The sequence below is a fragment of the Peromyscus maniculatus genome, chromosome 14, assembly GCF_049852395.1.
Source record: "Peromyscus maniculatus bairdii isolate BWxNUB_F1_BW_parent chromosome 14, HU_Pman_BW_mat_3.1, whole genome shotgun sequence".
Taxonomy (NCBI): domain Eukaryota; kingdom Metazoa; phylum Chordata; class Mammalia; order Rodentia; family Cricetidae; genus Peromyscus; species Peromyscus maniculatus.
The window spans coordinates 77,017,960-77,041,633 of record NC_134865.1 but is presented as its reverse complement, the minus strand read 5'-3'; the positions used below and the strand labels follow the sequence as shown (position 1 = coordinate 77,041,633).

Below are 23,674 nucleotides of genomic sequence, written 5' to 3'. Positions count from 1 at the left end.
AAAGGGATTTTCCAAGAAGCCACCATCGCTGAGAAATGTACACCGTGTCATCCCTGCCTACCCATCCCAAATTCTCCCACGCTCTCCCCGAGTCAACCCTCTGTCAATGGCACTGGCATCCTTGGTCTTTTGTGAATGCACCATCTCAGGCCCCCTGCACTTGCTGTTTCCCCCAGTGGCACACATTGTTTAGACCTTCAAACTGGCTTGTTCTACCCTGACACCCAGAGGCCACCTCCTGAGCACAGGTCTCCTATTCTTCTCACTCCCCACCAGAGTAATGGTCAGTGTTGTCAGTTCGGCAGAAGTTAGAATCACGTCTGAGGATCCCTGTGGGGGTTATCTTGACTATTTGATTTGAGGTGGGAAGACATGTCCACTGTGGGTGGCACCATTCCCTAGCTGGGATCCTGGCCTGTGTAAATGGGGGACGGGAGCCAAGCAGCAGCAGGCATTCATCACTCTCTGCTTCTTCATTCTGGATACAATGTGACCAGCTGCTTCAAAGGCCTGCCGCCTTGCGCCTTGCAATCCCCACCACGAAGGACTGTACCTTGAAGTGTGAGCCAAAATACATACTTTCTCCCTTGAGTTGCCTGTGTCAAGGTATTTTTATCACAGTAACGGGAAAAGAAACCGAGATCATTGGCATCCCTCCATCTTCCTCAAAGCACTGATCACTTGGGAGCAAGCAAGAAATGTTTTCATTTCTCATTCCTACCTTGAAGATAAGCGGCATCATGACAACGACCTTCATGGCAGCCCCTGTGCCAAGCCCTGTCCCAGACATACTGGAGAGGCTCTGTGAGTAGACTTTGCATGAATGAGGAACCGCCAATTCTCCAGAAAGCGAAGCGCTAGCTCCTGGGGGCAATTGTTCAGGACGACATGGCTGGATATCAGTATTCTTAATCCTGGGGTTGTCATAAATCCAGTACTAGTAGATTAACTCCTATGTTCTACACCTGCATAACTGACATTTTCTGTCCTTCTCTCTCCCTTAACATCTTTTTATGTTGTGTGTATGTGTATGCAGGTGTGGGTGCATGTATGTGCACATGCATGCAAAGCCCAGAGGACACCTTGGTACTGGTCCTCAGGCAATGCCTATCCTTTTTTGAGGCAAAGTCTCTTACTTGCCCAGACCTTATCAGGTAGGCTTGGCTAGTTGGCCAGCAAGCCCCAGGAATCTACCTGTCGCCACCTCCCCGGCACTGGGATTCCAAGCACATACCACCACACCCAATATTTTTTGAACATGCCTTCTGGGGGTTACTGTCAGGTCCTCAGGCTTGCAAGGGAAGCACTTTATTGACTGATCCATCTCCTCAGCCCTCCCTTGAGATCTGTGTCTCCATCTGGAGCCCAGCAGGTAAGAGACCTCAGGGAATTCCTGCTTATGGAGGACACATATACAGGCATAAAGTCCCCTGGCCTCTGATTCTCAGAAAAGGAGCAGACATTAAAGCCTTGCAATCTGATCCCCAATGGAGCCCTCCACCTTGTCCAACAGTTTAGCCCCATGGTTACCCAGAATTCTCTGGGAGCATCACAGAGCCTGTGGCTGCATGAGTGGAGGCCTCCCAAAGTAGCGTGTAAGCCATTGCTTCCGACAGCTCTAGTGGGCAGAGTTCTCACAGGGAGCCACACAGCAGAGCCTCCTTCTGTCTCCCTATTCCCCCTACCCCCACATGCTGTTTCCTACATCATCTCTTACCCATCACAAACACGAGGCTTGACACGTAAAGAAAATCAATAAATAATTACAGGAAATAAAAAGCAGAGAAAAATGTGCTTTCAAAATATAAGGAAAGAAAGGAAGGAAGGAAGGAAGGAAGGAAGGAAGGAAGGAAGGAAGGAAGGAAGGAAGAAAGAAAGAAAGAAAGAAAGAAAGAAAGAAAGAAAGAAAGAAAGAAAGAAAGAGAAAGCCAGCCTTCCTTAGCCATATCTTGCTACAACAATTAGCCACATTAGATTGGCCTGACCTTTGGATGAGGGTTCAGCTTAGTTGGTTTTACCCCATCTGAAGATGTGAACTGATTGTTAAGGCTGATAATAGGAAATCCCCCACAACTCGTCCTCCACACAAGTCCTTCTCTGGCTACCTACCTTGTGGGCAGTGCTGGGAGTTGCACTGGATTATGACTTATCTGCACCCAGACAGAAGCCAGCACAATCTGGCACAGCCCTGAGGTAGACAGATACTGTGTCCTCATCTGCCGAGAAGCCCACATATCCAGCCCAGCCCCAATGGCCTGTGTTCATTCTGCCTGAATTCCCTGGAGCAAATCCACTCTCTTCAGTCAGCTCATTGCCTTAGGAGAGCAGCCCTGCCATGCAGACTTCAGCCAGCCTCTGCTCATCTGTTTACGTTCGCTTGTCTCTAAGCTACGAGAGTAGCTTCGAGCACGAAGACAATGACTCCATTGCTCTTGCATCCCCCAGCTTCTTGTATTGAAAAGAGCGATTGTGTGCTTATAGAGAGATTCCACATACAGCTGCTGAAGACGTGGAGACATAAAGAAATAAATAAAAGTCCCTGGAAGCGGCTCCCTCTGAGGCACTCGCCCGGGCTTACAGACTGGAAGAGCCTCCTTTAGTTTCTTTCCTGGGTCCTGTCAGAAATTCTAGAGAAGAAAGTTCTTACATCTGAAGTGACGGTAACATGGGCTGAAGTGACTGCTTAATGTTTATGTAACATTTCCCTAATTCTGCACTGTGTGGTCCAGATTCTGTGCCCTCGTCCAATCCGTGTGCTGGCATCTTAACTCCCAAGATGATTGTACTAGAAATAAAGCTCTTTGGGGGAGGTGATGAAGTTCTGGGAGGTGGAGTCCCCAGGGATGAGACCAGTGTCCGTACAGAAGGGACTCCAGAGAGCGCCCTCCTTACTTCTATACCACAAGAACACCACGAAGACAGAAAATACAAACAACAACAACGAAACCATTTAAGTTAAAACCCCTCCTTAAGAACCTGGCCCTGAATACTTGAGTTATGAAGTCTTGCACAGGCATCTGGAACCTGACTCATAACGGAATCCAAACCCAATGGCCAGTCTCAAGAAAAAAAATCTGTGCTGTAAAATTTACTACTGAACGAGGTAGCAAGATGTCTACCTGCCGATCCAAATATGGATAACCCAGAAATGACTCATAGGACAAGACCAAGGAACTTAAGAACTTAAGTAAGAAGAATCTCCCACTCCTTCTTGGTGGTGTGGTCTCCTCTGTGGGAACTCACATACTACCTACCGTCTTAGCATATTTCATTAAGTTCTCTCTGCCTGTTTGTGTCTTAGTAAATTCTTTTACTGCCCACATCACATGTAGCCAAGGCATCATCTATGAACTGGTACCCACAAGGACTAAGACATCTATCAGTCTGCAGTCAGAACTCTCATTGAATATGTCCCAGTGTGGTAGAGATGTCTATCTAAATGATCCCTGGGTCCCAGGAGTCCTTTCAGTGGGTGCTCCCCAAAACTAGCCAGCAGGCACACTGGGTTCCCCATATGGTACCCAGAATAGCATCTTCCGATCTGAAAAGGAGAATCTTGAGTTTTTAGTGGTGCTTGTCAAGCACATGGTATGGAATTGAAGGCCTTGCCTTTGGCAGAAAATGTTGTTGGCTCTTCACAAAGAAACTAATATGATATGATGGGATCACCCAGTTTCTGAAGTCTGGGAGCACCTCAGAACTTGAGACAAGGGGGGTATAAATGCCACACTTACCCAGAAGCCTATTAGTAGGAAAGATCAACTTTCAGTCAGTAAAGAGGAAAGATCCTTGACCCTAAAACCTGCTTCAAATCTATCAACTGCTTTGAATGATAAGTGGTGTAGAGATCAGAAAGTCTGATCACTAGATGCCCATTACCACCCCTGTGATCCTAGCCAACGATGCAGACTTTCTGAGTTTGATGGCCAGAGTCCTTAGTAGACACAGGTGATTGGTTCCAGGATTCCCAAGGTTACAAAAATCCATAAACGTGAAAGTCTCATATAAAAATGCACAGTATTTTCTTATAACCCACACACCCTCCCATATACTTTAAATTGTCTCTAAATTATTGATAACTCTTAATATGATGTGAATGCCATGTAAGTCATTGTCATTCTGCGGCTTTCAGCAAATGATAGGGTGAAATGAAACTGCATATTTGGTGTAGGTTGTACCACTGTAGGCCTGCCTAACTGCCCAGTCTGCAGTGCAGAATCCATAGAGGCAGACCCTAAATATGAAGCAGACTTTTCTCAACCCGGGATGAGTAAGTCTGTGAGGAATCGAAGGAGTATGCAGAAGAAGACTGGAAAAAAAAATGCAGAAACTGACCTCTGAGGAGAGAGAAATCATTCCCAGCCTGCCACAAAGGCACAGGCATTCCAGTACTCTGTGCACCTGCAACCACCAAACAAAAGTGATTTCCAGGAAAAAGGGTGATCAGAGAACAAGACAAAGCTCCCAGAAAATAAAGAAGAATCAGCCCTGACAATGTATTTAAAAAAAAAAAAAGAGTGGAAAACAAGGCCAATAAACTGTACAAAAAAGTAAAGAATGGGAAAACACAGGAAAAGGTACACAGAGAACTACAAGTCCTTTCTGCAAGTTCTTAGAGATGGCAAATAGGTTCAAAAAATGAAAAATGGAAACCAGGATTGTTTTAGTTTTAAACCAAAATGTACTAGAATCCCTAAAGTAAAGGAGCCCATGGTGAGTCCAAAACAAATTCCCCGGTAATATATGTACACTAGGGATGAAGAAGAATTCTTAAAACCTTCTAGGAAAAGAAAACAGAGCACAGATTTTCAACAAGGAACTGAGAATCAGGATGTGTATCTGCTGAGAAGATTCAAAACTCTGGAGGAAATTGCCGTGGACCTGGAAATCCACCTTCAGTATGAGTGTAAAATGCTGGCATGTTCGGGGAGCCCATGGTCCAAGAACTGAGCCCTAAGAGGCTGGTGACATCACAGTAATGCTGGAGGCAGGAGTCAAAAGTTGAAGGTCATCCTTCATTACACAGTGAGTTTAAGGCCAGTCTAAGGTAAGTGAAAAGCTGACTGAAAACACAAAAACAAACAAACAAACAAAAAACGAAAAGAAAAGCAATTAGAAACCCCAGGAGACAATAATCCTGGCCAATAAAGTCACAAGCTACATTAGTTACTTTGTGTTGCTATGATTAAAACACCATGATGGAAAGTGATGTGTGAAAGAAAAAGTACTTCGGCTGACAGTCCCAGAGGGAGAGTCCAAAATGGCAGGGAGGCGTGGCGGTAGGCAGCTGGGGCAGGAAGCTGAGAGATCTCATTTTCAACTACACCCAGAAAGCAGAGAGAGCTAGAAGTGGGTGGATGCTAGACCCCCAGGTCCCGCCCCGCCCCCACCCTGATGATGCATTTTCTCCAGCAAGGCTCCATTTCCTAAGGGTTCCACGACCTCCCTAGACAGCACTACCAGCCAACAGGGACCAAGAGTTCAAACATGAGAGTGTGCAGCGGATAATCACATTCAAACCACATGATCCCGATGAAACATGGCGGGATGCTAAGACACTGATGGAGAACACAGAAGCACAGAGAATGTTCCAGGCCCTTCTGTTCCTCCTGGTTCAAGACTTCAGGTGTTTGTCTCTGGAGAACATATCCCAGCATGTGGCTTACCCCAGCACTTGACACTTATGTTGCAGTAAAAACAAACAAACAAACAAACAAACAAACAAACAATGCCAGTGACACCTGCCTCTTTCAAGTCCTTTGCCAAGCTACAGCAATAGCTATGCCGAGAACACAGGACAAGTCACTTAAGTGAAGGACCCTCATGCAAGGTGAGTGACGCTGGGGCTGAGACAGACGTCAGGAGACAGAACGGGACACCCACGGCCTCATCTCACAAAACAAGAAGACATGGGCACTGCACAAGGACAATGGCAGATTTTCAGATTAAAAGGTAACCGGCAGAAGGGGCCGGGGAGACGGCTCAGTGAGTAAGAGCACCGACAGCTCTTGCAGAGGACCCAGGTTCAGTTCCCAGCATCTCCATGGCAGTTCACTACCATCTGTAACTCTACTTCCAGGGGATCCGATGTTCTTTTCTGGCCTCTGCAAGCGCCAGGTATGCATGTGGTACGCAGACATACATACAGACAAACACACACATGAAATAATAAAATAAACCAAACTTAAAAGACAAAAGAACACACTCACCATCAAAAAAAGTAACTAGTGGAAGCGTCTGAGGTGTGTGGAGAGCCAGTATGGGGGCCAAGTCTTCCTGTTTTGAATTAGGGTGCCCGTGGCAGGGCAGACTGGGCTCCATCAACCATGTGGACAGGACTCTTAGCGTCTGCGGAAGGGGACCTGGCTGCAGTGAGTAAACGCGTTCATCTGAGAAACGTTTCAGGACAGTGTAAGCACTCAATATGTAACAGGAGTTTATTGTATGCCTGTCTGCACAATTTTATTTATCATGTGAATGTGTTAATTAAAAAGTAATTTTAATACAAAGTAAAAAAAAAAATATGCCAGGCAGAGCTATTTGAAGGAGCAAATGGAGTAGAGTGTGTGACTGAGGCCCCAGTGAGGGGGAGGATCTCTTGAGGCCAAGGGTTCAAAGCTCAGCCGGGCAACATAGTGAAACCGGGTCTCCAAACAGCAGCAACACAGTGGGAGCCAGCAATATGGCTTAGTGGGTAAAGGCGCTTGCCGCAACACCTGATGACCCGAGTTCAATCTTCAGGGCCCACAGATGGACGGAGGGAATTGATTCCTACAAGTTACACTCTCACCCCTGCAGGCTCCCCTCAATAAATAAATAAAATCTAATTAAAAAACAACAGCGAGCTTGTATTGAGTCATGAGCTGCATGTTACTGTTTCAGAGGCAGCTGAGCAGAATGAGGGCTGCAGTGGGGGCGGATGGATGGCGAGGCACAGGCAGGAGGAGGGAGGGTGGAGGAAGCCTCTGAGAGAGGCTCAGCGAGGCGGTGGGCGGGGGCGGGGGGGGTGGGTGGGGGAGATGTGGTCCCTTGTCCTGCCGAGTGCAAACTGTAGAGTGCCCTGCACGGTGGACCAGCACAGCAAAGTGTTTTGGCTGTTGTGTAAATAGAAAATAAGAGTAACCACCTTTGGGGGACCCCCGTGCACTTCTGCAAACTGCAGCAAACGGGATCCACACTTCTCCTGAAGGCAAACCCTGCAGGACCTTCCACCCCCAGGTGCTGAAGTGAGGTCGTGGATGAGTGAGTTCCAGAGAGCCTGCGCCAGCTCCTGCCCTGTGCCCAGCTCCTCCATGGAACCTTCATGAGGACAGGGGTTTTCATGCCCCCTCCTGAGAACAGGGGCTGAGAAAAAGGGAACTAACTGCCTTAGATGAGGTCTCCCGTGACACAGGGTAATGACTATCCACAGGCCTTATTTAGCTGGCTCAGGTCAATCTCTGTTACTGGGCTTTTGTCTCAGTTTCCCCAGAGAGCCTGACCAACAAGGCCCCCGACATGGTCCCTGGCTCAATCCAGTCTTCTCTGGCTGGTAAGCAGGTCTAGGTTGTTTTTCCTGTTGCCAGCTGCAGAGTTCTCAAGGTCCAAGAAGAAAGGCTGGTGTTGTGTGGGGAGTCCCGGCCTTCCCTGCTTTCTCAACGACTCCGTCGATTCTCTAACAAATATTTCAGTCAAGCACCAACCTGGGGCCAGGAACCGTGTTTAAAACTGAAGACTCAACGGGTACGTGATCAGGCACTGGGGTCTATCACAGCCCGGAGACCTGGCCCACAGGAGAGTGTTATAGGTCAGGGAGAAGGGTGACAGCTGAGCTAGGGGCTGGAGGAGGGCAAAGGAGGAGGCTGTTCTTGGGGAAGTAACTGCACATGCTGTGTCTCTGGGGAAGGAGGTACCCAACCCAAAGAAGTTCTGAGATCCATGGTGCTGGTGGTGAGGAGGTTTCCAGAAAGCCAAGCGAATGAGGTAAGAGGCACAGGAGGTTCAACACTGGGAAGGGCCTGAGACACTGGGAAAATTCCAACTCAGTAGGAAAGCTGGGCAGTTTAAGAATCCATGATGGCGGAGGGGCTACCCTAGGCAAGTTGGTGGTGTCATGGGTTAGGGAACCATCTTGTAAGGCACAGGCTGACTTATCTGTCCCACTGCCTGGATTTGGGTTAGCTCCATTCTACAACTCTTCATATTCTCTCTCTCCCCTCTCCCCATGCACACATGTATATTAAGTATGTGTGTATATCCCAACACCCCCACACACATAGAGACACAAGTGCATACACATCTACATACACACAGACACACATAGACACAAACATACACACATAGATGCACAGGCAGACAGACACAAATATACACACATACACAGACACACACACATATACACACATGCACACAAATACACACACATACACAGACACACAGAGACACACAAATACAGACACACAGACAGGCACACATAGACACACAAACACAGACACACATAGACACACACACAGAAACATAGACACAGAAACACATACAGAGACATACACACACAGAAACAGAAACACACAGAGAGACACAGAGATAGACAGATACATACAGATATACATACACACAGAGACACACAGACACATGAACACACACAGAAACACACAGACAGACAGATACACACACACACACACACACACACACACACACACACACACACACACACACGCTCACTTTGCCAGGACAAACTCTTGGATGCTAGAGTGAGGTCCTGGAATGTCTACTACCAAATCCATTCTGCATCCGAGTCTGTGTGCCTCCCTCCAGCCCTGGGCTCCAGCTCTCCCTATCCACCTGGGCCAAACCCAAGCAGGCCTGGCCGAGCACTATCCTCCCCAGGCTCAGCCACAGACCTGTTCTCACAGCAGAGACCATCCTCACCCCTGAGGCTCACAGCAGTTCCCCCTCCAGGAGCAGCTCAGAATCTCCTTCCCGGGATGCAGACGGGGTATGTACTTCCTGCGGCCCCCTCTGTTGTAGCGATGTCCCTGTTCTCCCCACACTAGCAGTTTAGACCGACTCCTCTGTTTGCACTCTCTCCGTGCCCTGGGCTCCAACCCAGCACCAGCAGAGAGACGTGCTTAGCAGATACAGGCAGCAGGGTGGCCGTTTGATTGGACAGAGCTGTCCCAATATGCATGAGCGGATAAACAGCAAGCAGAGGTCGGCTGTGATGGAGCCCCCCCCCCCTGTTGTTTCCCTTCTGTGACTATTCTACCCAATGCCCCCTCAGCCATCTAGGTTAGGGTGAGGCTGGCAGACTCACGATGCAAGAAGTGCCTCAGCATTCTCAGCATGCTCAGAGAAGCAGGTCAACTGGTGGGGTGGCTCGTTCTCTGCAGGTCGGCCCTGGGGATGTTCTGTTTTATGGAAAATCCTAACAATCTATAGACCCACCACTCAGTACCTGCAGAAGGTCATGGGCCTGGTTCCAAATCTCCTTTCTCGGTTGACTGTGAGCTGTTTATACCAAAAAAAACAAAAAAACAAAAAAACAAAAAACAAAACAAAAAAAAACCTTGATGAGTGTAGAGGCTGCCCGTGGTCCTGAGCACCCCAAGGTCTAGAGCCCTGGGCCTGAGGGATGAATCCCGTCCTTCCTGCCATTCCTCCTACAAACCTGGTTCCCGAGGGTTAAGGAAAGGGGGACCCCAAACATGCCGGGCTCTAGTGGGGCATGAATTTGTCGAATCCATTTAGGGTCCCCGAGCTGCAGCACATAGCATGTGCTCAATTCAAGCTCGTTAGCAGCAGGAGTGCCTCCTCCCCAAGGAGAGACATTTCCTGCAAAATGTCATTTTATTTTATTATTTTACTTTTTAACCAAAAAGAGACCAGGGCCAAGGATCTGAGTTCTTTTCTTTCAGCCCCTCTCAACATCCCACTAGAAGTTAACGGCACACCGGAAGTCAGGGGTCCCAGCCACTCTGGCTGCCAGGTGACCTGTCTGGACCCGCTGCTCAGCTTCCTCTCACAGAGATGCACTAGCAAGAGGCTTCACTCACTGCTGTGACAAAGCATTTGAAAGCAACCTAAGGAAGGCTGCGCTCACTTTAATTTGCATTTCGAGGGCAGAGCCCCTCCTGGTGGGGAAGGGCGGTCACATTGCATCCATATTCAGGGAACAGGGAGAGATGGATGCCGATGCTCAGCTCACTTTCTCCTTTTCATGCAGCCTGAGATGCCACCCATGGGGATGGTGCTGCCCACATTCAGGGTGGGCATTCCTACTTCAATCAACTCAGTCTAAGAATTCCCTCACAGACATGCCCAGAGGCTTGTTTTCCTGGCAACTCTGAATCCCACCAAAGAGAGAATCAAAATTAATGATTACACCTACCCAACTGAGGACAATAGCATCGGGTTGCTTTGACCCACAGTAGCCAAGGGTTTCAGCGTGCCTGGACTCCCTGGGGTCTCAATGTTCCTCTTTGCTAGGTTGGGCCTCAAACCAATGAAGAAACAGGCCCATCGAGGCAGGGCTAGTACCCACACAGTGCATTCATGTCCTAGAGCTGCAGGGGATGTTCAACTTTAGATACAGTGCCCTGGGAACTTTGAGATTAACTAATCCCTAGACTCTACTTCAGAACCACCAGGCCTTCTCTAGGCAAAGTAAGAGCCTAGATATCAGCACTTTTCAATGGCTGCCCATTAGGATGTTCCAGAATACCCCTGAGGTGAGAGTTCCAGCACCTGAGCAGGATACTTACACTACTGGGGCTCCTTCTTCCTTGCTAAATGAGACTTCTGGCTGCTGCAGGAGGCCCGCGCTTCTTCAGAAGCAGCCACACGGGGCCACCATGGAGTCCACTGTGCAGCAATACTTTTTCTTTTGTCGGAGCTGAGGACTGAACCCAGGGCCTTGCACTTGCTAGGCAAGCGCTCTACCACTGAGCTAAATCCCCAACCCCAGCAATACTTTTCTTAAAGAGCCAGGTCATCTGCGGTTTTAGCAAGGCTGCTCCAGGCTCTCGTCTCCTGAAGCCCTGAAGTGCCCCCTGCCACCTCTAGCCGTCACAGACCGCTACGCTGCCGTCCCAAAAGAATTAGTGCCCAGGTTCCTGTGCTGCCCCCGCCCCTTCCCCCACCCCATCTACACCCACTTCCTTGAATTTCCAGCAGTCCCTGGAAGAAGACAACCTTGCAAAACTCCAGAGGATCCCAGTTGCCCCTCTCAGCTGACTGGCTGGAAAACACAATGCCCACCCCCCCACACCCCTCCACCCTCACCCCCCCCCTTGCCTCAGGTGTTCACATACAATTGTGACAAAGTCTTTCATGGGTCCACCTCCTCCAAACCCATAAGCCTACAAGTGGTTCAAATGGGGCCACATTGCCACCCATGCCTATAGCAGACACTCGGGGACACCGTCTTCCACTGTGCTCCTCAGCCAAGTGCGTCCCAGGCTCTGAGGCAAGTGCCGGCATATCCAAGGACAAGGGCCACAATCCCAGAGTGAGGAATCTGCCCAAGGGCGTCTCACATGGCCCCCAGGAGGCAAGAGATGCTGGAGCCACGCAGAAAGTCCCCCTACACCACAAATGAGGAGAGGAAACAGACACACTTGTCACTCGGTGAAGAGAACCCAATCACCTGAACGGTCCAGGTTCCCAGTCTCGTGCCCAAACACAGCTGCCCCTCAGCCACACTGAGGTCGATGACACCCTGACCTGTCAGGGGCTGCCAGAAACCCCAAGGAAAATGACACACGCGGCTGGCTGGGGGCAGGGAGAGGTTAGCCTTGCAAACACACACTGTGCCCAAGCTGCCACCCACTCACTGTGCCAGGAGTTGGCAGTGGCCCCAAACAGATGCCAAAGTAGCACAAACTGTCTCCGTGGCTCCAAGCTGGCAGCAGCAGGAGCTGTGCCCATCCTGGCAGAGGGGTGGGGGGGTCACAGGGCCTTAGTGGGACATTCACCAAGCTGACCCTGGCAGGAGACAGTGAGGCCCCAGGGTGAGTCGTCACTGAACACTCACAGAATCTCCTAGCTGAGAGTGTGGTCCTGAGGCCCACCCCCAGCTATAATGTGAGCTTCAGGCCTCCACTGGATATGTCCAAATCCTAGCTCACAGTCCTGTTTGAAGATGTAATTAAGTTAAGATGGGATCATGCTGGATTAGGGTGGGCCCTGTACCTGACTCATGTCATTGTAAGAGAAAGAAATGCAGAGTTGGCTGGGGACACACAGGGAGAATGTAGAGTTGGCGGGGGACACACAGGGAGCTTGTGATGAGAGCAGAAATGGAGCAACTTCTACGAATCAAGGGTCAGCAAGGACTGCTGGCCGCCACCGCGAACTGGGAAGAAGCAAAGAACGGAGAGGGCTGCCCTCCCCTGGAACCAGCAAGGAAAGCAGCCCGCCAGCTTTGCCTTTGGCTTCCGACCTCCGATGAGGCGGTCGGTGCATTACTGTTCTTTGCAGCCTGGCTAGTGGGACTGTTCTAGGGTGGGCTGCGGAGGTAAACCTGGCTCCATGTGTAAAGGTGTGAGGGCCTGTGTTCAGGTCCTGCCTAGAGATGGATATGCTACTGCCCATCAGTAATCCGGGTGTTCCTGTGGTGAGATGGGAGGTGGAAATAGGAGAACCCCCCGCCCCGAAGCTGAGAGCCAGCTAGCTTGGTATATACAATGGTGAATCACAAGGGGTCCCTTTTCAAACAAGGCGGAGGGTGAGCATTGAAATCTGAGATTGTTTTCTGACCTTTATACACATGCCACGGTATGAGCCTGCCCAAACTCATAGATACGAACACACACGCAAGAGTTAAAAAAGAAAAACCCACCCGTAACTGGGAACAAGGGACCACCAGCGTCACAGGCAAGCACTCTCTCCATAGCATAGAAGCAGCTGTCCAAAAGAAGGGGACAGGTTTCTTATGATGCTGTTACAGGTAACTTAACAGGAGACAGCTCTGATCCAAATTGCTACCCTACTTCTTAGGAGGCAAGTGACCCAGAACCATCACCCCATGCGGTCTCTGCCGGTTTCCTCATTTGTCATCTGGGGCCATCGTGAACGGGTTGTACAAATAAGGTTCACGACAGGAATCTAGCTGAGAGAGGGCAGACTTTCTTCTAAAAACCAGGGGTTTTCTCCAAGAAGGACTCAGCACTCAAAGTCAAGATCGTTTCCACATCTCTGTAGCTCAGGTTTTGTTTCTATTATGTGTTTGTTTGTGACAATGTTTTGCTATCTAGCCCAGGCTGACCTCGAACACTCAGTGATGCTCATGATTCAGCCTCTGGAGGGCTTGGAGTATAGGCATGCACCACCATGCCAGGCTCAGGCTGCATCTTTTGACTCAGAGGTGGGTAATGGACAGAGCGTTCCAAACACAGGTCTCTCACATTGCCAGGGGATATCTTTCCAAGCCACAACCTGGATGGTGTTGGTTTTCTACAATTCAGCCCTGGCCAGCTCTGGACACGGGCCAGCTCTTCTTGTTGCTGTCAACGTCCGGACTTGAAGTTGAGTGACCTCCAGGACTCCTGATGCCTCCAGTCCCCAATGCAAGTCCACAAACACAGCTCACTCGTGTCTACAACCAAAGCCTTAACTGGGATGGGAAAAAAAAAAAAAAAAAACCCAAGTCGTGCCTTACGACTAATTAACTTTATTAACTAATTAAAAAGAATTACTCTGGCAAATCCTGATATCAAGATCTTCCTAGTCCTTAAATTATTTATCATATGATAATATTAAAATCATAGGCTGGCTTCTCAAGGACGCATACAGCAAGCATCCCAGCAACTGCCAGGAAGGAGTCCTGAGACAGAGAGCATGCCACCCCTGACTCCCCACCCTGTATGCCCTTCCTGAGGAACACATCACTCTTACAGCCCCAGGAGAGAGCTCTCCCCACCATGGGACCCAATGACTAGCTACAGCTTCACAGACCAGACATGCTCATCCAGGCAAGCCACTCAGCTTCTTATATAGGAACCAAAGTGCCAAGGGAGACTGAATGAGTCATGAGGACGCAGGGCTAAGGCTACCATTACAGGGTGACTGTTATTTGACTACCTGTTCAGAGGCGAGACAGAAAGTCAAAGCTGAGAGACTGAAGGGTACAGGAGAAAGCAGGGCCCAGTGCTGGGAGCAGAGGCCACCCTGGTCTTCCTCAGACAAGGGTCTAATCATCATCACATCCTCTCTTGGGCAAACAGACTGAACTTATTGCTTTGAATTCTTGAAATGCCAATTACGTATCAAAACTCCTCTGTTGCCTGCAGCCATTTCTCTGTGGAGTTTTCTTGTTTATCTTTCTGACTGAGTCTCCAAGGACAGGGACCAGGTAGCCCTTGTGACAGGCCCGGCACAGAGCAGCTGTTTGGTACAAAATGTAAAGGGGGGACCATGGGGATCAGAACCTGACTGGGGGTATCTGTCTCTGAAGACAGGGAGACCCAACAGAAGCAGCGCTCTCCATCGCCATTCAGGGAAACAAGAGAGGCCCTGTCAGAGCTCTGCTCCCAGCGACCAGCCAGACGCCAAGGGAGACAGCTCTTAGCTAAAGGCAGGCCTGTCCCCAGTGAAGCACCCGAAGAGAGGAGACTCCAGGTAGCAGGAATGGATGAGAGCTTGCTCAATGATGCAGAGAAGGACTTAGGCGATTCAGGCTGGGAGAGGAGCATGGCCAGCGGTAGGGACCAGGAGGGCAGAAGGAAGTGGGAGGAGGTAGGTGGGAGAGAGGGCAGTCGTGACTCCTCTCTCCATTCGATGTGGTAGGCACAGCGCCTAGTGCCCACACATGTACCACTTCTTATAAAATCAATAGAAAAAAATCTGACACTCCTAGGTAAATACACACACACACACACACACACACACACACACACACGAGTTTTAGGGTAGAAGAAAACATGTTAATTCAGCACATTAGAACATTCTTCTTTATATTAACTCATGTGTCACAAGACACATGCAATCTAAAATATGAATGCATAACATACACACATGAGAGGGGGCGGGGTACCCATGAAGGCAAAAGTCTTCAGGCCCTAGAAGAGTACAGACGTGACTATAGGCTGAGGAAAAAGATGAAGAGATGGGATGAGGAGGGTGGTCGGTACCTGGGCTGGACCAAGAGCTCTTTAACCTGAAGGGGCAGTATCCTGGCAACAGCGCTGATGTTTACAGAGCTCTGGTGACATGCTCTGCCATGTGTATCACCATAGCTCCCCATTTTAGCCAAAAATTCTGCTTCAATTCCTTCTAACTATTCTAGTCAAAAGATGGAGTCTACCTGCTCTTTTTTTCTCCAAACACTAGCGACTTGTTTCTAACCATTTGTCAGAGGTGATGCCACACGATTTCTATGACTGTCATAAAAGGTGCAGATCCTTGGCAGGCTTCTGTCCTCCACCCCCATCCCACCCCAACACACCAGCTACCTGTGGGAATATCCTGCCTGCCTCTATGCTAAGGAACACAGAGTGGCCACAGAGGGATGGAGGAGGGGGGCACCCCATCCACATGCTGCTTGCTTTCCAGCCCTCACCTTGGGCTGTGCACTTCTTCTAAGTCTGGGTACCAGGGATATATGTCTTCCAGACAGTTCCAACCCCAGCCTCAGTCTGAGTACAAGTTCTTATGAGGCCCTAGCAAGAACTACCTATGTCAATTAACAATCAAGACAGTTCTCCAAAGACATACCCATAGGTCAACCTGATCTCAGCAATTCCTTATGAAGACTCTCTTCTCAGGTGATTCTAGGTTGTGTAGGGTTGACAGTTAAACCAGCGCAGGTCTGTGTCCACGGCAAGCAGCTACATAGACAGTCTATGCCTCTCATCAATGGCTGTTATTGCAAAGCAGCTACACAGAAAGCCTATGCCTCTCATCAGTGATTGCTATCGCACCATTTGCAGAGGAGAAAACTGTGCTCGTAAGAGCTACAGAGAATTGTCTGAGAAACAGAGAGTGAGAGGATGCAACTGGACTTAAACCCAGATCTGCGCAAGGCTCCGGTTTTCTCCCTGCGAACAGCTTCAGGCAACAGGTGCAGAGCCCTGGAAGTGGTTGTGACAGCGTGAAGACGCTTGCTGGGGAACTGTCATTCCAAATGTGGGACTTCAGGTAGAGGAGCCATCAGTTGAGTGGAAGGGGATCTAGGAAGTGGCCAGGAGGTCCTCGCCCAGAAAAAGCAAGCCTAAGAAAGACATTCAAAATGTCCCTTTTGTTTTCCTTTTCATTTGTTTGTTTGTTTGTTTGTTTGTTTGTTTATTTTCTGAGACAGGGTCTCCTGTATCCCAGACTGCCTTTAAACTCACTCTGTAGCCATGGATGACCTTGAACTCCTAACCCTATTCCTGCCTACACCCTCCCGAGTGCTGAGACTGAAGTTACGTTCCATCACATCTTAGCTAAAATAATCTTAACCATAACCATCCTAAAAGCCTGCCTGGCAATCACATTTTTTTTTTTACAACTACCTTACTACCTTTAATTCTCTTGGGGTTTCTATCTCACAGGGACAGGGTTTTAGCAACTCTCCTCTCCTTTCTTTAAAATCAATAACATCGGCAAACCGGTGCCATTTAGAATCTGGTAGATTACTTCTGCAAAAAACTGCAGTAACCAACAGGCCCGCCACAGAGATTGGCCACGTTTAGGGATAATAACCTGAGAAGGCTCAAAACAGCCTCTTCATGTTCTGAAGCACTGGGCTGGATACTCGATGGGCAGAAACTATAGGTACAGCTATGCCCGGGAAGGCCCCGAGGCTTTGACTGTAGTCATCTGGCAGAACAGACACCCCCTGCTCCCCAACTCGGGAGGACGTGTCTGAGAAGGTACAAGGCAGTACAGAAAGTCAGGCCACTGAGAAAGCCCAGCTGGGATGCCCATGAAGCCTAGCACCTCTCCCTCAGTCATACTTGGTGAGCAGCAATCGTCAAAGGCGTGAATCAAATTTGTCCTCAGGTACTGGGGACCCAGAGAAGAGGGACCCGGAGAAGGAGGGTAGCCTCTGAGGGTGATGCCCAGAAATAATTCAGGTGGATCTCAGGGTTGGTGTAAGAGCTCTGATAGGCAGATGCAAGGCTGCCCCAGAGCCAGGTGGTGCAGCCTGAGACATACCATACCCTCAGAGCTCCAACACAGAGCACAAACCCATCTCTTCCCAGACATGGGGATTCTGGCAATCTGCTTTGATAACTGGTTACCGAGTTCTTCTCTTTGCTTGCCCTAAAAATCCACGCACGCTTCAGAAACCAGGAAGGGGTGAGATCCATGAGGAAGGGAAGGAAGGGGAGTTCCAGGACCCGTGGGCAGCATGGTCACGTGAGCTTAGCTGCCTATTTCCAGGTGGATGCAAGCCAGCTCTGAGCCCCAGCCACCCTCAATAACCACGGTGGCTGCAGAATGACTGAGTCCCCGCCTCTCTTCATAGTTCCTGTGTCACCTTGGGCTGTTTTCTCCCCATCTCTGGTCTTTGGTTTGTTGACCTGTAAGGGGGCCTGTGATTGACTATGGCTGTGTTCCTTTCTCCAGGTCCACAGCAGGGGCGGAAACCCTTCAGAGGGCACCTCTTTACATGCCTGTTACTCTTGGCATGGCAGGGTTGTCAGGCTATCTTGAAGAAGCCTCTCTGCCAGGGGCATAATCCCCAGAAAATGCCAAGCAATTTGTCCACTGGCTAGTAAGGAAGGCTTTTGGGGAGGGAGGGAGGGAAATAATAGAGGTAGGCCACCTGTGATCCTGAGATATGCTTCTTCTTGTCCTATCTTTCCAGTCAACTCTGCGAAAGTCACCCACCTTGCTGAGCATGTTTACTTCAAATCAACTGCTTACTTAGCGGTTTGGACACTGACCTTCTCTTTCCACTTATCATGGCCACTGCCAGGGCAGAGCTCCGGGATGCTGGTGCCCTGGATTCTCTCAGCTGTGGATGTCGGTCCGGGAGGCTGTTTTCAGGCCAGAAGCATCCTAAATGCATTTGCAAAGACACGGGGAGCCCCATGGCTCAGTGAATCAGGCTGGGACACTGCCCACTCCATTTCCTGTTGGCCAATGGCCACAAGAGCTGGGCAGCCAGGGCTGCAGCCAGCATCTACCTGGCTTTCCCTGCAAACCCCAGCAAGGTCAATGGAGCCAGGGTCTGGACAGCAGGACCTTCCTAGAAGATCAGCCAATGGGAATAAGCAGTGCAGAGGGAGGGGCAGTGCTGGTGACCCCAAGTTCATTGCTGGGCAATGGGTTTCCTTCAACCGTCCACACACCTTTGCTGTTCTATACTTATGTTACAGAGTATCCAGGATTGGCAACACCATACACTGTTTTAAATCCACACTCTTACTCAGATACCTCTTACAGCTCCCCATCATCTATAAGATAGGGAAGTACCCCTTCCACTGGTGTTCAAGACCCACTTCCATCAATGCAAGACTGACCCAGCCTTTCTCTCCCTTGGCCCAGCACTATCGCTTACTGTACACCGGCCCCTGCCACAACCCTTGGGCCTTACAGCTTCCACTCTTCCAGAAACGCCTCTTACAACTTCCCCCCCAACCAGAAATGCCTCTCCCACTTCCTCTCTGCTTGACAAACCTCAGCTCATCTCTTATCCTCCCCAGACAATCTAAACTCTCCCTCTCTCCCTCTCCAGACACACCAGCCATTCTAGCCACAGGTAATTACTTATTAGGCTTCTCTAAATGTCCCCTGAGTTTGTTGAAAGGAGGCGTCACCTCATTTACCTTCATCCTCCATAGCATCCTGCCTCTGGCCTCTCTGCACAAGCAAAGAAAACGCAACTCCTAAGTTGGTAGCCCGGACAAGACCAGCGCTGAGAAAATCCAGATAATGCGGCTCTGCTCATCCTGGTTGTGTCCACAAAGGACTCACATTTGACGTGCCACGGAGACACATGTTCCACCCCTGCTTTCTGTGGCTCCACACACAACAGCTGGGATATAGAACCAGCTCAGATACCCCTCGCCCAAGGAAAGGGTAAAGGAAACCAGAATTTTATTTAACCATAAAGAATGAAACTGCATCATTTGTGAGAAAATTGATGGCACTGGAGATCATCGTGCTAAGTGAAATAAGCCAGACTCAGAAAGACAAATATTACATGCTTTCTTTCCTATGTGAAATCTAGAACTAAATGCATCCAAATTTAAATGTCACATGCTTTCTTTCCTATGTGGAATCGAGATTTAAATGCACACACACACAACATCAAAGTATAAATGGGGCTAGCTTGAGGAGAGGTAGGGTGAAGTGGAAAGATGAAAAGCAAGAGAAGGAACTGAGGATAAAAAAATATGAACAGAATACACCATGTACATGTATAAAAATGTCATAATAAAACCCATCATTATATTCAATAGATAGATACTAATTAAGGGGCTGGGGTAATAGCTGAGTCAGCAAAGTATTTGCTCAGTTAGTACGAGGACCTGATTTGACTCTAGCACTCACATAAAAAGCCAGGCATAGGGACACAAACGTGCCATCCCAGCGTTGGGGAGGCAGAGACAGGTAGCTCCCTGGAGCTCACTGGCCAGCCAGACTAGTCTAATGAGCAAGCTCTGGTTCCCACATGAGAGAACTATGTCCCCAAACACAAAGTGGATAGCTTCTGAAGAATGTCACCTGAGGTTGTCCTCTGGCTTCCACTCTCACACGTACACACACACACACACACACACACACACACACACACACACACACACCACAAGACAATGAAGTTTCTTTTTCTTTTTAAGTCAAGGAAAAGCATGTGCATTAGGTGTGAGAGTGGAAAGGTAGAAGTGTCTGTGGCCTTTGGGGGGATGCCCTGCTGCTGAGTGGGCAGGCCAGCTTCCAGGCTCCAAACCCTAGTTTCATGTGATAGCCCCAACGTTCCACCCCAAAGACTCTGTTCTTCCCGATCACAAGCGCAGACCACCTTTGAGTTCAGTCTCTGAGATGGCCACCAAGTGGTAAGTCTGAGTGTAGCTTGCTCAACCAAGGCACCGAAAGGGCCCCTAAGATAAAAGAAGCCAGAGAGGGACTCTGCTGACCTGCATGAAAGCCAGAGAGACCGCTGACTTCAATCTTCAGATCTATCCAACGCCTGCGATGGTGCCTGGATGCAGCAGGTAACCTGTGAGTGTGGAAAGCCAGCAAAGATGGGACCACCGGGGTCTAAGGCAGCTGAAGAGACAGTCTAGTGAAAGAGAGACACAATCTATTTCTAGAAACTCCTTCTGAAAGACACTTCTAGAGCCACACTGGCAATCCAGCCCTTGTAGCGATGAGTCATCCTCTAACACCATGCCGGAAATTAGAGAGCCACTTTGAAGTCAGCTTCAGCTGGGATGGTGACCCCAGAAGCTGAGGCTCATCCCAGGGGTGCAAGAGAAAAGGTTCTACAGATTTTCACAAAGTAGAAGACGGCAGCTCCTGTCAGATGACCCTACTCGCCCAAGGTTCTCAGAGGGCACACCTGGGCAAATGGGTGGATTGAAGGCTGGCCAAAAAGCCAGTCTGGCCAGAGTGGAGTGGGAGAGCAGGTGAGATCCAGGCCCAGATAGTACAGGGACCTACAGGGACACAGCAGGCACTGGCACTCCCCGAGCCAGCTGAGGAGGGGAGGGGACACAAGTCCACTGGGTGTCCCACGGGTGTCTGTAGTGGGCAGAAAGGGAGCAGGGGGTGTGGCTGGGAGGGAACCAGTGCTAGGGTGGCAGAGGTGTGGAGGGACCCAAGCATGGGAGGTTGTCCCAGGAGGAACATTTGGAGCAGAAACGGCCATTGGCGACCACACCCGTGACAAGTGGCAGCCTGGAATTTCATTGAGATGACACTGACCCGGAAATTGTGTTCGAAACAACACAATTGGTCCCTCAGAGGTTCTGATTCAACAGATGTGCGACAAAGCCAAATAATCTGCATTTTAATAAGCCCTCCAGAGGCTGCACAGACCGGATACCTGATCCCGTTTGGAAAATGACACTGGGCAGTGACAGCCTCCCAGCCTAGATGGCTACAGAAGCCAATGGAGAACAAGAGTGGCGTGTTGGCTTTTCCCGCGGCACCTAGTGGAGACAAGAGAGAATCAGGGCTCACAGGCACACCACTAACTCGCACCCCAGTCTCACTCACCCTCATCCAGCCTGCCTCCAGGTCCCATGTGGCAGCTGAGCCCTCCAGGCTCTAACAAAGAGCAAGGGTGATGTCCCACAACACATTGAAGCTGTATGTGTCTGCCACGGTAGCCTCGGCGTGCATGCTAAGTTATTGCAAAAACGCTGACAGCTGACGTGTGTCTGAGAAGAGGAAGATGCTGTGGTCCAGTCAGCGGGCAGTAAGTACTGGAGTGGGGCATTCCACTGGTGGAGAAGATAGTGCCAGGCCTGCACAGATGGACACCGTAGCTCTAAGGAGGTGACGGGAGTGTCCTGGAGCGGGCCTGAGTGTGGAGGCTGCAGCTGCACCCACAGGGACTTTCTGGATGGAGGCAATGTTGATCTTGTCAGGAAGAGTGACGGAGGAGAAGCCTCCAGCTCTCCTTTTCAGAAAGTAGGTGGATTTTTCCACTTTCGCTTTTCAGACAGAAGGCCCGGGATGTCGGCTTTTCACTTCTACCTTCAGATTTTAGCACTGCAGAGCAGGGCGTACTGCTTTAGAAGTAGTCAATAAAGCAAGCAAAAGGGGAGACCCTACAGTCACAAGTCATTTGAAGCTCGCACGTGATGCTTTACTTAAAAATCTGAGAGCTGTCATTTTCCATCATTAGAAGACAATGATCATCATTGTCATCCACTTTCTGAATTAAGGAAGTCAGAGAACCCCAAGTGGGTGGAGACATGTCAAGGCCAATCTGAACTCCACTGGCTTCTCCGCAGCTGGACGGAGGAGCGTGTGCCATCGGTGAGATCCCCAGATTATATTAGCAGATCCAGGCTGAGAATCAGGGACTGCTGGGAAAACGCTCTGGGCATTCCCTACTTGCCTCTTAGCTTCCTGATGCTAAATGAGGCGCACACAGCAGGCTCACGGCAGATCAAATTATTAAGAAACAAACCCCACTAGGAAGCCATCGACCCCCTCAAACACTACCTCCTGACCTTGAGATTCGGGTTTCCATCATGTCACCACATCGAGCACTAACACACACCTCTCTATCAGGAGGGGCTTGAGTAGATGTAGGCTTTAACCCCAGAAAGCCACTGACATCTGTCATAAGCCATACAGCACGAACATCTAGAATGGCTTAGCTGAATGAATCCTGTGATGACGTTGAATCAAATCAACTTACCAGGGCCTGGGTAACTCCCAGCATTCACACACTCTGATGCCTCTGTATCCTACTTTTGAATAGCCACACATACTAGAAATCTCACTGAGGCTACCAGGCACCCATCCGTTCTCTCAAAGTTTGGACTCTCTAGGAGGTCTTACTGGGAACAAGCACTGGGAATCCTCACAAATAAAAACTCCATGCTGAGTGCCAGGAGGCTGCTGGTATTTTGCAGGTCACAGATGAATCACCATCAAGTTTTCTAGCCCATTATTGGCTCCCCCACCTACCCTCATGAATCACCTATGATGAAACTTAAGGCTTTGGGCACCAGAGCAGCTTGGCAGTCCAAAGGAGGTGGAAGGGGGCAGGGGTTCTATTTGTTAAGACTTCACTAGGAAGACATAGGCAAAGCTGACATCAGAACTGGACATTCAGCTGCTAGAGAAAATTACTAGGATGAGTTTTCATTCCTAGAATGTAAAGCCACGCAGCCGGCTACTGTGTACTCTAGTGATCTCTCTTTATTCTCCACAAATTGTGGGCTGCAGATGGGACCTGCAAGTCTTGGCTCCTGGGGAGGGCTGATCTGAAGAAGTTTTGTAAAGCCAACAGCAAAGATCATTAGGACCACACAGCCTGGCGGAGCCTCCAAGGCCATCCTAGACATCTGCCCCACCGGTCTCCTGAAAGCCTTTGGGACCTACACTCCCCAAGTCCTAAGCTTCCTCAACCCTGGGAGTGAACTTTGAAAGCCTCACATCTATCTGTGTCTGGGAGGATTAGCTCGCTGGCACCCTGGCGGGGAGGAAAAACCGACCTTTGAAAGTTTCTGTTATGTAATTTTTATTCTGTGTCCCTTGTCAGCAGGTATGGGCTCACAGTGCCTTCTAAAGGGACTGGGGTGTCATCCTGCCTATCACTTCCCACGGAACCCCAGGGGCATGTGGAACCTGGTGGAGTTATTTTAGCAGTCCCCAAAGAACAGCTAACAGCAACCTTTTTCAGGTCACACCTGGCTTAGTTCTGACTCTCTTTGGGGACACATATACTCAATATTATGCGGTTAAAAGAAATCTGATGTCCCCCCCTTTCTAAAAAAAAGACAATTCAGGAATTCAGGAGTCTATCAATAGCTGAATCACTCCATATGGTCTCCACGTCAACTCTTCCACATGCTTTTTTTAGTACAGTGGCATTATTTAAAAATTTGGGAGGAAGGACACACTTTGGTTAGCAGACACTCTGCAGCACCAGAGGACATAAGCTACAGCATGGGGTGGTTTAAAACCTCTCACTGTACGCTGAGCATCGCGCCAGGTCCTGCCATTTTGATACCTCGGTAAGTTTTGAAGACTCACCAGCACTCTGGGCTCAGCTTCCTCCTCTAGCACACAAGGTGGACAA

At 49.5% G+C, this 23,674-nt stretch overlaps 1 protein-coding gene across 4 annotated transcripts in view; it reads right to left on the bottom strand.

The window, feature by feature from the left end:
- The window catches only part of LOC107402508 (protein TUNAR), a 48,606-nt gene that overhangs the window by 20,416 nt on the left and 4,516 nt on the right, over positions 1–23,674 (bottom strand). Inside the window, exon 1 of one of the 4 annotated variants that reach the window (XM_076551331.1) lies at positions 17,850–17,961. The exons of 2 other annotated variants lie outside the window; for them this stretch is intronic. The gene's annotated coding sequence lies outside the window, so the exon portion shown is untranslated. Of the gene's footprint in view, positions 1–9,292; positions 9,403–17,849; positions 17,962–23,674 lie in introns of those variants that run through there. One more of the 4 variants, XM_076551330.1, reaches the window with a different exon arrangement.